Source organism: Dipodomys spectabilis, unplaced genomic scaffold (assembly GCF_019054845.1).
Source record: "Dipodomys spectabilis isolate Male_0828 unplaced genomic scaffold, ASM1905484v1 ptg000492l, whole genome shotgun sequence".
NCBI lineage: Eukaryota > Metazoa > Chordata > Mammalia > Rodentia > Heteromyidae > Dipodomys > Dipodomys spectabilis.
In genome coordinates, this window is record NW_024871169.1 from 328,150 (window position 1) to 341,599 (window position 13,450).

A 13,450-nucleotide genomic window follows, 5' to 3' on the forward strand; every position below is an offset into this window, starting at 1 on the left:
AATCCAGAAGTGGAACTGTGGCTTGAGTAGTGGAGCTAATCTTGAGCAAAAAAGCTCAGAGACAGCACCCAGGCCATAAATTCAAGCCCCAGAACCTGCAGGAAAACAAAAACAAAAAAAAATAAACAGCAGCAAAAAAAAACCCCACCAAACTGTAATAACCTGTAAGCGAGAAAATCTACGGAGGCATGGTTAAAGGTGACAAAGGAGTTTTATTAGTTGGTCTGCAACCCTGTCCTGGGTTACCTCAGAACTAGGAGTAGCTGCAACCTCCAAAGGGGCAAGGTTTTTTTTTTTTCCCTTTTCCCCCCTTCCCTCAGGGCTTTCTAATCTCCATGCGCTACTCCACTCTCCACTAGCCTCTCTCATCTCCATGGTCCTCTCCTTCTCTCTGCAGGCCTCTCCGGTCTCTGCAAACCTTTCCAAGAGCCTCTCTCATCTCCACTCCACTTGCCTCTCTACTTCTCTGCGGGCCTCTCTGATCTCCCCAGCCTCTTGGCTCTTCACAGGTCTTTCCACCTCTCGACCGGCCTCTCAGCCTTTCTGCCGGCCTTTCCACTTCTCAGCAGCCTCTTACCTCTCTGCCAGCCTCTCTAGCCTCTTCTCTGCCGGCCTGGGTCTCCCCTCAGGCCGGCCGGGGCTTCCCCTCAGGCCAGCCCGCGGCCTGGGTCTGCCCTCAGGCCGGCGGGCTTTCTGTCAAGCTGGTCCATGGCCCGGACTCTCCTCAGGCCTGAGGAGAGCCCCGGCACTGCTTGGCTCCAAGAGCCCCGTTCCCATGCAGTGTCTCTCCTCCGTTCTCAATCTCCTCCCCAGAACCTCCTCCTCTCTATGTTGGGTGGCCTGCCCCCCAAACCACTCTTTGAAGCCCCAACTCCCCAGTGGCCTGACACGAGTGGCGGTGATGTCAGCGTGGGGCTGCCCCACAGGTTCTCACGAAACAAACAGAAAAATACTAATAAACACCCTGTAGTGGGCAGGAAAAAAAATGGAGGTTGAATGCAAAGAGAAAATCGGAACATGCGTATTAGCTAGCAATCATCATCATTATAATAATATTCGCGCCCAAACGTTTGAATTCCCTCCCACTCGCCTTGAGAAGAACTACCTATCTCGAGTTTTGAGACATAGACCTACATGCCTATCTCACTAGTCCCGCCCACTTTTATGAGCTCTGATTGGCAATTTCAGATACACTATTGCTTTGATTGGCTGGTCATCGTTGGGAGTGGAGTTTCAACACGCGGTCTCTGCACAGATCATACTTTCGCCATTTCGGCATCTCTGAGGTAAGTTCGCGTGGAGGGCTGTGGCGGCGGAAAGAAAACCGAATGCTGGGTGGTGAATAGCAGGTGGTGGATGGTGGTGGCACATAGCCTCTGTAGATCACCACATTATCTGTGTTTCTTTTTACTGTACCTTCTGAAATGTTTGTTTTAGGACTGAAAACTGGTTTAAGGTTTTTTCAGGTTAATTCTTGTACAGGCCAACCCCCCCCCCCCAAAAAAAAACCCTACCTTCCATCTCAGGCTGCTTCTTTATAAACCTCAGCACTCCTCCCCATATACACTCAAAGGGGGGAAGGGGCGAGTTAAAAATGCACGCTCACGGGTGCTATCTGTGGGCTGGAAATGGGAAGGTTCCTCGGAGAGTAAGCATTCCCAGTCTCTCCAGACGATGTAGCGAAATAATGTAGCAAAATTTGGTCTCAGAAAGGGGGGAAAAAAGTAAAAGTACGCATGCGCTAATACATGTACTTGAATTGCAGTATCACAGTATACGCGATAAGCATCAGTATGAGCAGTTTTTATGTGCCAATTAAGTTTTTTTAAGTTAAAACTAGCCGGGCACAGGTGGCTCACGCCTGTAACACTGGCTACTCATAAGGCTGAGATCTGAGCATCGCAGTTCACAAAGTTAGCCTAGGCAGAAAAGTCTGTGGAACTCTTATCTCTAATTAGCCACCCAAAAAAGCCAGACATGGAACTGTGGCTCAAAGTGGAAGAGCGCTAGCCTTGAGGACAAAGAGGCTCATGGACAGCAACCAGGCCTTGAGTTCAAGCCCCAGGACTGGCAGTGGTTGGGGCAGGGGAGGTTAAAAATAGCCAGGTGCATGTAGATCACTCCTATAATCCTAGCTATTCAGGAGTTTGAGCTATGAAGATCATGGTTTGAAGCCAGCCCCGGTCAGGAACGTCTGTAAGGCTCTGATCTCCAAAAAAGAGCTGGAACTGAAGCTGTGGTTCAAGTGGTAGAGTGCTACCCTTCAGCACAAAAGCTCCGGGACAGTGCCCAGTCTGAGTTCAAGTCTCAGGACTGGCACACAAAAAAAGTTTAAAAAGTTAAAAACTATAAAAGAAAAAAAATCATAAAACAAAAAGCTTTTTGATTTGTCTGGTAGAAATTGATTCTAATTTTTATTATTTATTTATTTATATTTATTTTTCTTTTTTTAATTTTTAATTTTTATTTTTTTACTCTTTTTTTAATTGTGAAAATACCATATAGAGGGTTACAATTACATGGGCAAGATAATGAGTACATTTCTTATCAAGCATTGTTGCCTCCTCTTTGTTTCCCCTTCCCATCCCTTCCCATACTCCCCCTCTCCTCCCACCCGATCCTCCCCCCACCCCCCACCAAAGTTGTAAAGTTTGTTTTTCAACATAACGACTTGTACATCTCATTGTTGCAATGGGTCCACCTGTATTCCTAGTTAAACGATTTGTTTTTTCCCTTCCCCTCCACAAATTATACCAATATCAAATACAGTGAAAGCATGGGTTATACCGTGGGGGAGGGACATACACAATTAATTCTTGATGACATTCTCTCCCTCATTCCCCCTTCATTTGTTTACCTCCCTCCCTTTTTTGACCCCCCTCCCCCTTGCATGTACTCATTTCCTTGTGCTCAGCTTTTTTTAAGTACTAGCACACAGGCCTCCCAACAAGGATTTTTTCCTTTTTTATTTATAATTGATATATAATAATTATGCATATTTTGGGGGCACAGTGTGAAAAATCAGCATATATGTAATGTGTATTGATCAAATTAGAATAATTAGCATTTTTCAATATTCAAATATTTATCATGTCTTTGGGAGGCTTTGAAATTATTTATTTGTTTGTGGTACTGGTGATTGAGCCCAGAGCCTCACACTCTTCTAGTTCTTCGCTTGTTTTGTTTTAATCTTTTAAATTGTTATTATAAAGGTGAAAATACAGAGGGGTTTCAGTTCCATAAATCAGGTAATGAGTATATTTCTCTTTGTGCAATGTCACACTTTCCCTCACTCTTTCCCAGTTTTTCCCTCTAGTTTCCACCCACAAGTTGTACAATTCATTTTCAACAGTGTCTAGAGATACCATCACTATATAAGTGCAGGGTGACCTGGAAATTTTGATCCATCTTCTTTATCATCCTTAGTGCTGGGAATATATGTGTGGATAACCTCAGCTTCTATTTCTTTATAAAATTCATAATTGGTGATTGAAAACTGTAGTCACCTTACTGTTCTGTAGAAACTGGAAATTAGTCCACTGCTCCAATTACATTTGTTATTGGCCCTTTCACTCTTTCCAGTCTTTACTAACCACTATTCAACTTTTATCTAATATGAAATCAACCCTTTTTTTCAGTCTTGGGGCTTGAACTCAGGGCCTGGGTGCTGTCCCTGAGCCTCCTTGTGCTCAGGCTAGCACCATACCACTTCAGCCACAGCACGCACGCGTGTATGCACGAGAGTGTACTTTCTCAGAGACAAACAGATACCAGGATAGAGAAAAGTAGAACCAAATTCCAGGTGACTGGTTGAGTTTTGCTGATCCTCCATGATTTATCCCTTCTCCTCTCTTCTCAGGACCTTCAGCTGTGTGGCTGTTGTGAATCAGTTTGTGTACCTTTGAGGTCATACTATTTCCAGTGCCATGAACAATGACGGCTCCTTTTCAAAGATCCCCAGGGAAGATAGTCAGAACTCACCAGAAAAATACCAGGTGATGTGATCTGTGGGGATGCAGAGGAGTGGTCAGGGGCAGGGCATAACAAATAGGTTTCTCAGAAGATAAGAGTGGAGGCACTGGGGGATAAGGAATGAGGTTTCAGGAGTAGCTGCAGAGCCTTAGCACATTTCCAAACTCACTCTCCACCCAGCTTCACTGGTGACAGCAGGTCTATGATATTGTACCATACTCAGTAACTTCTAGTCTATTCTGATGAGACCTAACATGTTCCAGCTGATATAGCCAGAGTCTCAGAAAATTCTAAAAGGTGACAGGAGAGCAAGCTAGTGGCACACCCTGCTCTAAGCATGGTAGAGACTGTGCAAAGTCACCGTTTCCCTCTTGACCATCATATTATCCCAATAGGATCATCCCCATTTCCCTCATGTAGCAGAAAAAGTAACTGGGATGAGCGACATGTATGTCTAGCTAAGTAGCTACTACAATTAACTTTGCCTTCTTTTCTAGGCCTTCGAGGATATTTCCAAATATTTCTCCAAGGATGAGTGGGAAAAGCTGAGCTATTCGCAGAAAATCTCCTATGTATACATGAAAAGAAACTACACCACTATGTCTAGCCTAGGTAACAAGTAGTTCTGGGTATAGACAAGCTTGGAAATTATGAACAACCTCTTATATAATTTCCATGCTATGGCCTCTTCAACTGTAGCAAGTTCCCACTCACCCACACATAATGAGGTGCAGGGAGAAATGCACCCTGCTCTTATATTACGTGCAAGGCTGAGGGCAAGAACTGGCCACTATAGGACTCAGACCTGTGGTCTACATCTTTCCCTCGTGCTGGCCTTTGTTCTGATGAGACTATCTGTCCATGAAGCATGTCAGCACCAATTCTTCATTGTTCCTCTCAGATTGTATCAATGAACACGATTACTTTTTTGTCAGTTGTGGGTCCTAAACTCTGGGCCTGGGCGCTGTCCCTCAGCTCTTCAGCTCAAGGCTAGCACTCTGCTACTTGAGCCGCAGCGACACTTCTGGCTTTTGCTGCTTATGTGGTGCTGAGGAATCGTACCCAGGGCCTCATGAATGCAAGGCAAACACTCTACCACTGAGCCACCTTCCCAGCCCACATAATTACTTCTTTCTAGGTTTCAGTGCCACCCTTCCACCTTTCATGGAACCCAAAGAGATGGCGGAGGAATCCCTGGGTACTGATTCTGACGAAGGCTGCAGCCACGATAACATGGGTGAGTGGACAGGAGGACTGTAAAGGTTCTTATTGAGTCAAACTGCTTATTGAGCTTCAGCTGCCTGGTCAATGGTCCCAAGTATCTCCTCTCTCCCTCATATCCCAAACTAAGTGAAAAAGAGTTGATAAATGCAAAATGAGAATATATAGTATGGTGGAAAAGTAAATGCATAAGCCAGGTACTATTGGCTAGCATCTGTACTCATATCTACTCAGGAGCCAGACACCTGAGAATTCTGTTTTAGAGCCAGCCCAGGCAGGAAAATCCATGAAAGTCTTCTCTCTAACCAGCAAAATACCAGAAGTAGAGCTGTGACTCAAGTGGTAGAGTGTTATCCTTGAGGGGGAAAGTTAAGGGACAGTGCTCAGGCCCTGAATTTAAGCCCTAGTACAAGCATAAAACAAATAAGTAAATGCATAAAAAGCTGAGTGAGAACAAAACCATCAAATTCAGGAGAGGGGCTAAAGTACAAAAGAATGGAGGGCAGGGAAAGCAGATGGCTTTTTGTTGTTTTTAGTTGTGGGGCTTGAACTCTGGGCTTGGACGCTGTCCCTCAGCTCTTTAGCTTAACGCGAGGCACAGTGCCACTTCTAGTTTTATAGTGGTTTATTGGAGATAAGAGTCTCATGGACTTTCCTGCTGGGCTGGCTTTGAACCCTGATCCTCAGATCTCAGCCTCCTTAGTAGCTAGGATTATAGGTGTGAGCCACCGGTGCCTGGCAATTAAAATTTTTTTCGGTTGTGGGGCCTGAACTCTGGGCCTGGGCGCTGTCCCTCAACTCTTCAGCTCAAGGCTGGCACTCTACCACTTGAGCCACAGAGCCACTTCCGGCATTTTCTGCTTATGTGGTGCTGAGGAATCGAACCCAGGGCCTCATGCATGCAAGGCAAGCACTCTTACCACTGGGCCACCTTCCCAGCCCTTAAAATTTTTTGATGATACTAAAATTTGAATGTAGAGCCTTCATGCTTGCTAGGCAGGCACTCTACAAGTTGAGGCACACCTCCAGCCCATTTTACATTTATGTATGTATGTATATGTGCATGCATGTATGTATGCATTTTGCCAGTGTTGGGGTTTGAACTCTGGGCCTGGGCACTGTCCCTAAGCTCATGTTGGCTCAAGACTAGCAACCACCACTTGAGCCACAGTGCTACTTTCAGCTTTTTCTTTGATTAACTGGAGATAAGAGTTTCATGGACTTTCCTGCCTGGACTGGCTTTGAACCTGGATCCTCAAATCTCAACCTCCTAAGTAGCTAGGATTATAGGGTGTGAGCTAGTAACACCGGCTTTTTTAGTTCATTTTTAAGAAAGAGTCTCATATTTGGTTTTTCTTTTTGTTCCAGTACTGAGGCTTGAACTCAGGGTCTGAGAGCTGTCCTTTAGCTTTTTTTGGGGGGGGGGGGAGTTCGGTTGTGGGGCCTGAACTCTGGGCTTGGGCGCTGTCTCTCAGCTCTTCAGCTCAAGGCTAGCACTCTACCACTTGAGCCACAGCGCCACTTCTGGCTTTTTTCATTTTGCTTATGTGGTGCTGAGGAATTGAACCCAGGGCTTCAGGCATGCAAAGCAAGCGTTCTACCACTGAGCCATCTTCCCAGCCCCTAGCTTTTTTTTTTCTTTCTTTTTTTTTTTTTCCAAACTGGCTCTCTACCAATTGAGCCACTGGTCCACTTCTGGTTTGTTGTTGTTAATTAGATATATGTGTCTCACAGAGTTTTTTCCCCAGGCTGGCACTGAAGAGCTAGGGTTACAGGTGTGAGCCATGGATACCGAGCATCTGTCTCATATATTTTTGCTCCAAAATTCCCCTACTTCTGCTTCTCAAAATTGCTGAAGTTACAGGCGCATGTTACTGTGTCCAGCTTTTTTTTTTTTAATTGAGTTGATAGGGTTTCATTAAATTGTTCTGCTCAGGGGCTGGGAAGGTGGCTCAGTGGTAGAGCGCTTGTCTTGCATGCATGAGGCCCTGGGTTCGATTCCTCAGCACCACATAAGCAGAAAAAGCTGGAAGTAGCTCTGTGGCTCAAGTGGCAGAGTGCCAGCCTTGAGCTGAAGAGCTGAGGGACAGCACCCAGGCCCAGAGTTCAGGCCCCACGACTGAAAAAAACAAGGTGTTTTGCTCAAGCTGACCCTGAATCTCAATTCTCCTAGCTTTATAGGCATAGGCCACTATGTCTATCTCTGTTTTTAATATTTTGACTGATGAAATCATTTTTATTTTGTCGGTTGTGGGGCCTGAACTCTGGGCCTGGGCGCTGTCCCTCAGCTCTTCAGCTCAAGGCTAGAGCTCTACCACTTGAGCCACAGCTCCACTTCCGGCTTTTTCTGCTTATGTGGTGCTGAGGAATCAAACCCAGGGCCCTCATGCATACAACGCAAGATACAATTTCCCATAATTTTCTGTATATTTTAACTGTTGTGGGTGTTTTGGGGGAGATTGTTTGTCTTTAGAGGGGGGTTGGTAGTAGTACTGATGTTTAGACTAAGCTTGAAACTTGCTAGGTAGGTGGTCTTACCACTGAGACATAACTCTGGCCCTGTTTTTTGGTTGATTTTTAGTTGTCATTTATTTTTGAGATGGGATCTTACTTCCTTCCCAGGTATGTGGCCTGGGTGGGTTGAATCTACCTATGCTAGATTTCCCAGTTAGGATAACAGGAGTGTACCACTGAACCTAGCTCTTGGTTAGGAGAGAAGGCATCCTCCCCTCCACCCCCAAAATTTTCTGTCTGATCTGACTTGAATTTCAATCCTCTCAATCTCACTCTCCCAAGTAGCTAGGATTACAGGCATGAGTCACCAGCGCCCAACTAAATATTTCTTCTTCTTCTTCTTTTTTCTGTGCCAGTCCTGGGGCTCGAACTCAGGGCCTGGGCTCTGTCCCTGAGCTTCTTTATGCTCAAGGCCAGTGCTCTACCACTTGAGCCATGGCTCCACTCCTGGCTTTTTTGGTGGTCTATTGCGGAGAAGTGTCTCATGGACTTTCCTGCTGGGGCCAGCTTCAAACCTTGGTCCTCAGATCTCAGCCTCCAGAGTAGCTAGGATTACAGCTGTGAGCCACCTATAATCTGGCTAAATATTTCTTTTCTTTTTTAGGGAAATGTTTCTTTTGTTAACACTGTCATTAGGAAATTTATTTAAAGGATAAATCTACCAAAACTCAGTGCATAAGAAAGTGATTAGCAAATGACAAATGACGATAGGTATTTCCCTATATTTTACCAAAGCCAAATATCATCTCATCCTCAATCAAACCTGATTCTATACTGGGTGCCCATGGCTTACACCTGTAATCCTGGCTACTCTGGAGGTTAAGACCTACGGCTCTCAATTTTAAGTTATCCAGGGCAGAAAAATCCACAAGTCTTCATCTCCAATTAACCAGCAAAAAGCCAGGAGGAGTTATGACTCAAGGGGGAGAGTGATAACCATTGGCCCCCTCCCCTGCAATGCTGGGAATGATATAGCACACCTATGACATCAGCTATTTAGGAAGTAGAGATAGGAGGAATAAAGTGTGAGGGCAGACAGCTATCTGAAAAACACTTCAGAAGCCAAAAGGACATAGGGAGTGGTCTAAACAAGCACTTATTTAGTAAGCATGAGGCCCTGAATTCAGTCCTCAGTTAAAATATTTTTTAAAAAGAAGCCAACTTAATACAGCTCCTCCACAATGATATGATTGCAATCTTTTGCTCCAACATGGGGAATTTTTACCAAAAAGGACAAAAATTGTGATTTTTTTCACTCTCTTTCAGAGAAACATTCTGGCAAGCAACTGACAAAACGTCCAAAGGTGAGTATCTCCTAAATCTAGAGGACCAAAGCACCTATGTCCTTTCACAGATGTCAATATTACTAAGAGTAGAAGAGTTACCAAAAAATGTCCTAGCCTCAGTGCCTCCCTTTTCTTGTCTTTGTTTTCTTTTTCTTTTTTAATTATCTTGCAAATGTTAAATAAAAGCTCAAGCACTTATTTTACATCCAATCCATCCTCATCTCTTTATCACAATGTCCAATATATTATAACTTAATACTTTATACTTAAAATCAAGATAGCTAATACTTTTGTTGTTGTTGTCAGTCATGGGACTTGAACGTGAGGCCTGGGCACTATCCCTGAGCTCTTTTTTGCTCAAGGCTAGCACTCTACCACTTTTGAACCACAGTGCCACTTCTGGTTTTCTGGTGGTTAATTTGATGTAAGAGTCTCACAGACTTTCCTGCCTGGGCTGGCTTCAAACCGAGATCCTCAGCCTCCTGAGTAGCTAGGATTACAGGTGCAAGCCACCCGCACCTGGCTGTTAATACTTTTTTTCCCCCCAAACTAATGCCACATATTATCGTAAGCAACTCATATGGATTAATTTATTTACTCCTTAAGAAAACCTAGCTGGCCACACCTCATTGACTCATGCCTATAATCCTACCTACTCAGGAGGCTGAGATCTGAGCATCATAGTTGAAAGCCAGACTGGGCAGAAATGTCCCCGTGAGACTCTTATCTCCAATTAACCACTTAAAAGCGAGAAGTGGCATTTGGCTCAAAGTGGTAGAGTGCTAGCCTTGAGCTGAAGAACTGAGGGACAGCGCCCAGGCCCAGAGTTCAGGCACCATGACTGTCACACACACACACACACACACACACACACACACACACAAAATAGAAAAGAAAAGGAAAGAAAAGCAAGCTAGATGTGGAAGAGCCCATTTGTCATTCTAGTGCTCTGGAAGCTGAGGCAGGAGGATGGCAAGTTTGAGACCAACCAGATCTAGATAGGGATATTCTGTCTTGAAAACAAATAATAGAGCCAGACACCCATGCTCATGCCTGTAATCTTAGGTACTCAGAAGGCTAAGATCTGAAGATTGAAGTTTGAACCCAGTCTGGTCAGTTAAGTCCAAGAGACACATCTTCAATTAACCAGCAAAATGCCAGATGTGGAGGTATTTTTAAAGTGGTAGAGCATTACTAACCTTGAGCAAAAAAAAGCTAAGTAAGAATGTAAGACCCTGAGTTCAAGCTCCAGTACTGGTGTGTGTGTATGTGTGTGTGTGCGTGGACACACACACACACACACACACACACACACACACACACACAGAGGGGAATAATAAGTATAAACAGTACTTAAAAATTCAAAAGTATGTTCCTTTAACTTGTTTTGTTTAGTTTTTGTTTTTTGAGCCAGTACTGCGCTTGAACTCAGTGCCTCATACTCTTATTTGGCCTTTCTGCTCAAGGCTGGTGCTCTACCACTTGAGTGAGCCATACTTCCACTTCTAACATTTTGCTGGTTAATTGGGGATGAGAGTCTCACAGACTTTCTGCCTGAGCTGGTTTTGAACCTTGATCCTCAGATCTTAGCCTCCTTAGTAGCTAGGATTACAGGCATGAGCCACCAAAGTTTAGCCATTAACTTGTTTTACATGTGTTCTCTATTCTATGAATGAGGAAGCTGAATGAAAGGAGGCTTAGGATTATTGACTGTGAGACACAGTGATTAAACTGAATTGAAACAGTACCACCTTGCCTAATTCCACATTGTGTTCACACCAGCATAGAGTGGTATGCCACTCTGGTACCACTTCCTTTGCTGCCTATATCAATTCATGCGGCTAATTTCTATCCCTTCCCTCACCTTCCCAGCAGGCCTAACTCCCTTTCTTCACTTTTACATTTACTTGTCCCCATAGCTGTCCATAAGTTTATTTGTGACACCCCCGCCCCCTTCTAGAAGCACTTCCTCTCACAGACCTTGCATGGTTTTCTTTCCCCAATCTTTTAGATAGTACACTCTCAATTTCAAAGAGACATTTTTATTCCATGTTTTTTTGTTTTTGTCTTTTTTGTCAGTCGTGGGGCTTGAACTCTGGGCCCGGGGAACTATCCCTCAGCATTTCAGCTCAAGGCTAGTGCTCTTCTACTTGAGCCACAGTACCACTTCCTATTCCCTGTTTACAAGAATGTGAGTCCAGACAGAACATGAATACAAGTGTTCTAGATCTGGAAACATCATTTTTTAGTGCCTCCCGTGGCCTTTTCCTTTTTACTTCAGCTTCTCCATAGCTTAGGTTCATGTAATGTAATGAGCTCCCAGAAGTGGTGAGAAAATTAATTATGGTGACACATGCAAAGATACTTAATAAGCATTAAAGCACTAGAGAAGTGTCACTGCTGCTGATTCTGTTTCTATGTGACTTCCACATTAAAAAGATGGACAAGCAGTCAGCAAAGAAAAGCAGTATTCGAAAAGGACGATCCAGAACAGTGGACTCCACACTGGTGGCTGTGAAAAACATGTGCACCCCAGAAAAAGAAAGTGCCTCTGGCAAGTGCAGCGAGAAGACTTCAGGTGAGAGGAACTGATTCAGACACATCCTCCCTCCCCCCCCCCCCCCCCCCCCCCCGGCTTCCCTGGCTCTGTTCATAGGTGTGGTATGGGGATGAGGGCATGGATCCTGAACAAACCCAGGTCCAAGCTGAGCTGAGGAGTTCACCTAACACCAGCTAAGACTTCAAATCTAAATTATCTGAGCTCCAGATTCTTAGTCATAAAATGGAATGAAAAAATCATAATTTGTAAGCATTTTGGAAACACTATATAAAAATTTGGAAAACTTCAAAGCATGAAAGTTTCTCAAGTGATTTTACCCTGGGAATATATCATATCCAGATTGATGTCTGACAAACATAAATACATGCAAAGTGAGTGACATAAGGTGCCCTGGAATGTTTTAGAGAGAAAAGAGGATTGGAATCTAAACCTGAGTGAGACAAAAAGCTAAAACTTGTTCTGGCATTAGGACCACATTGATGTGGATGTGAGGTCTCACTGACTGAACCAGAAGAGCATATAGGGGCCCATGAGCACTTTGAGTGACATGTTTCCTTTTCAGAAAACAGTTGCAGTACCTTTCAAACCTCATTTATCAATTCTTCCCCCTATCAGGATCATGGAGGAAGAAGAAAAATATCTGGACCCACAGGCTGCGGGAAAGAAAGAATCTTGTGGTATATGAAGAGATTAGTGACCCTGAAGAGGAAGATGATGAAGATGATGATGAAAAATTAGAGGTAAAAGTAGAGGTAGATGACAAAGGAGGAGAAGAAGAAGAGGAGGAGGAGGAGGAAGAGGAAGAGGAGGATGTAGAGGAGGAAGAAGAGGAGGATGAAGAGGAAGAGGAGGAGGAGGAGGAGGAAGACGAGGAGGAAGAAGAGGAAGAGGAGGAAGAGGAGAAACTGGAAAAAGAAGACAAATTCAACAAGAAAGGAAAAGAAGAGTGCAATGGGGAAGAATCTGATGAGGAAGAAAAAGAAAAGTGCAATGGGAAAGAAAAGGTAGAATCTGATGATGAAGAAAAATATAATGGAGGAGAGGCAGAAAAAACCAGTGAAGACCACAGTAGAGTAGAATACAATGAGGAAGAAGACTACAATGAGGAAGATGAATATAATGGAGAAGAATCCGATGAAGACTACTTCATCGGAGAATATGAAGACAATGATAACTTTAATGGTGACGAAGATGATGAAGATGACTACTACATTGGAGAAGATTTATACTACTTTGAAGAAGAAGATGATGATGATGATAATGACGACGACGAAGATGATGACGACGAGGATGACATAGAAATAGAAGAATACATCTTAGGAGATGAAGAATACTGAATCTGTAAGTTTGACCCTTTTCACCAATGGCCCACCCCCTCGCAAATTCATTTTAATATGGTATGTGGATCCCATCTGGTCACTTATTCTCTCAAATCATTCACTGTTTTCATCTCTTGGAGGACAGCATTGAGGCTAAGTGAGATTTTTCCTTGGTTTCTCTGCTGCCTGCTCTATGTATCTGTGGATCATCTCTCTCCAAGATGCTGTGGGCTCCTAACCTCCAGGCCAATGCTCAGTGTACAGGATACAATCTCCTTTGGTCTAGGAATTATAGGTCAGGTAAAAAGAGTGACTGTTGCCTAGCAGAGGATTTTCTTGGAGGAGCTGAGGTTCTGAGGGCAGGCAGAATAACAATACACATTATTACAGTATTTTCACAATAAAAAAACTTACTAATAAAAAAATTAAAAAAAGAATACACAGTATTTTGTAGGTTCAGAGGAAGTGTTGGAGATGCAGTTAATATGTAGTTGAAATTCATTGCTGTTTCTTTTCCTTCTCTTTTCCTTGCTCTCTGGTAAGTGACGGGGCCTGTGATGAGGAGCAAAACCTGATGA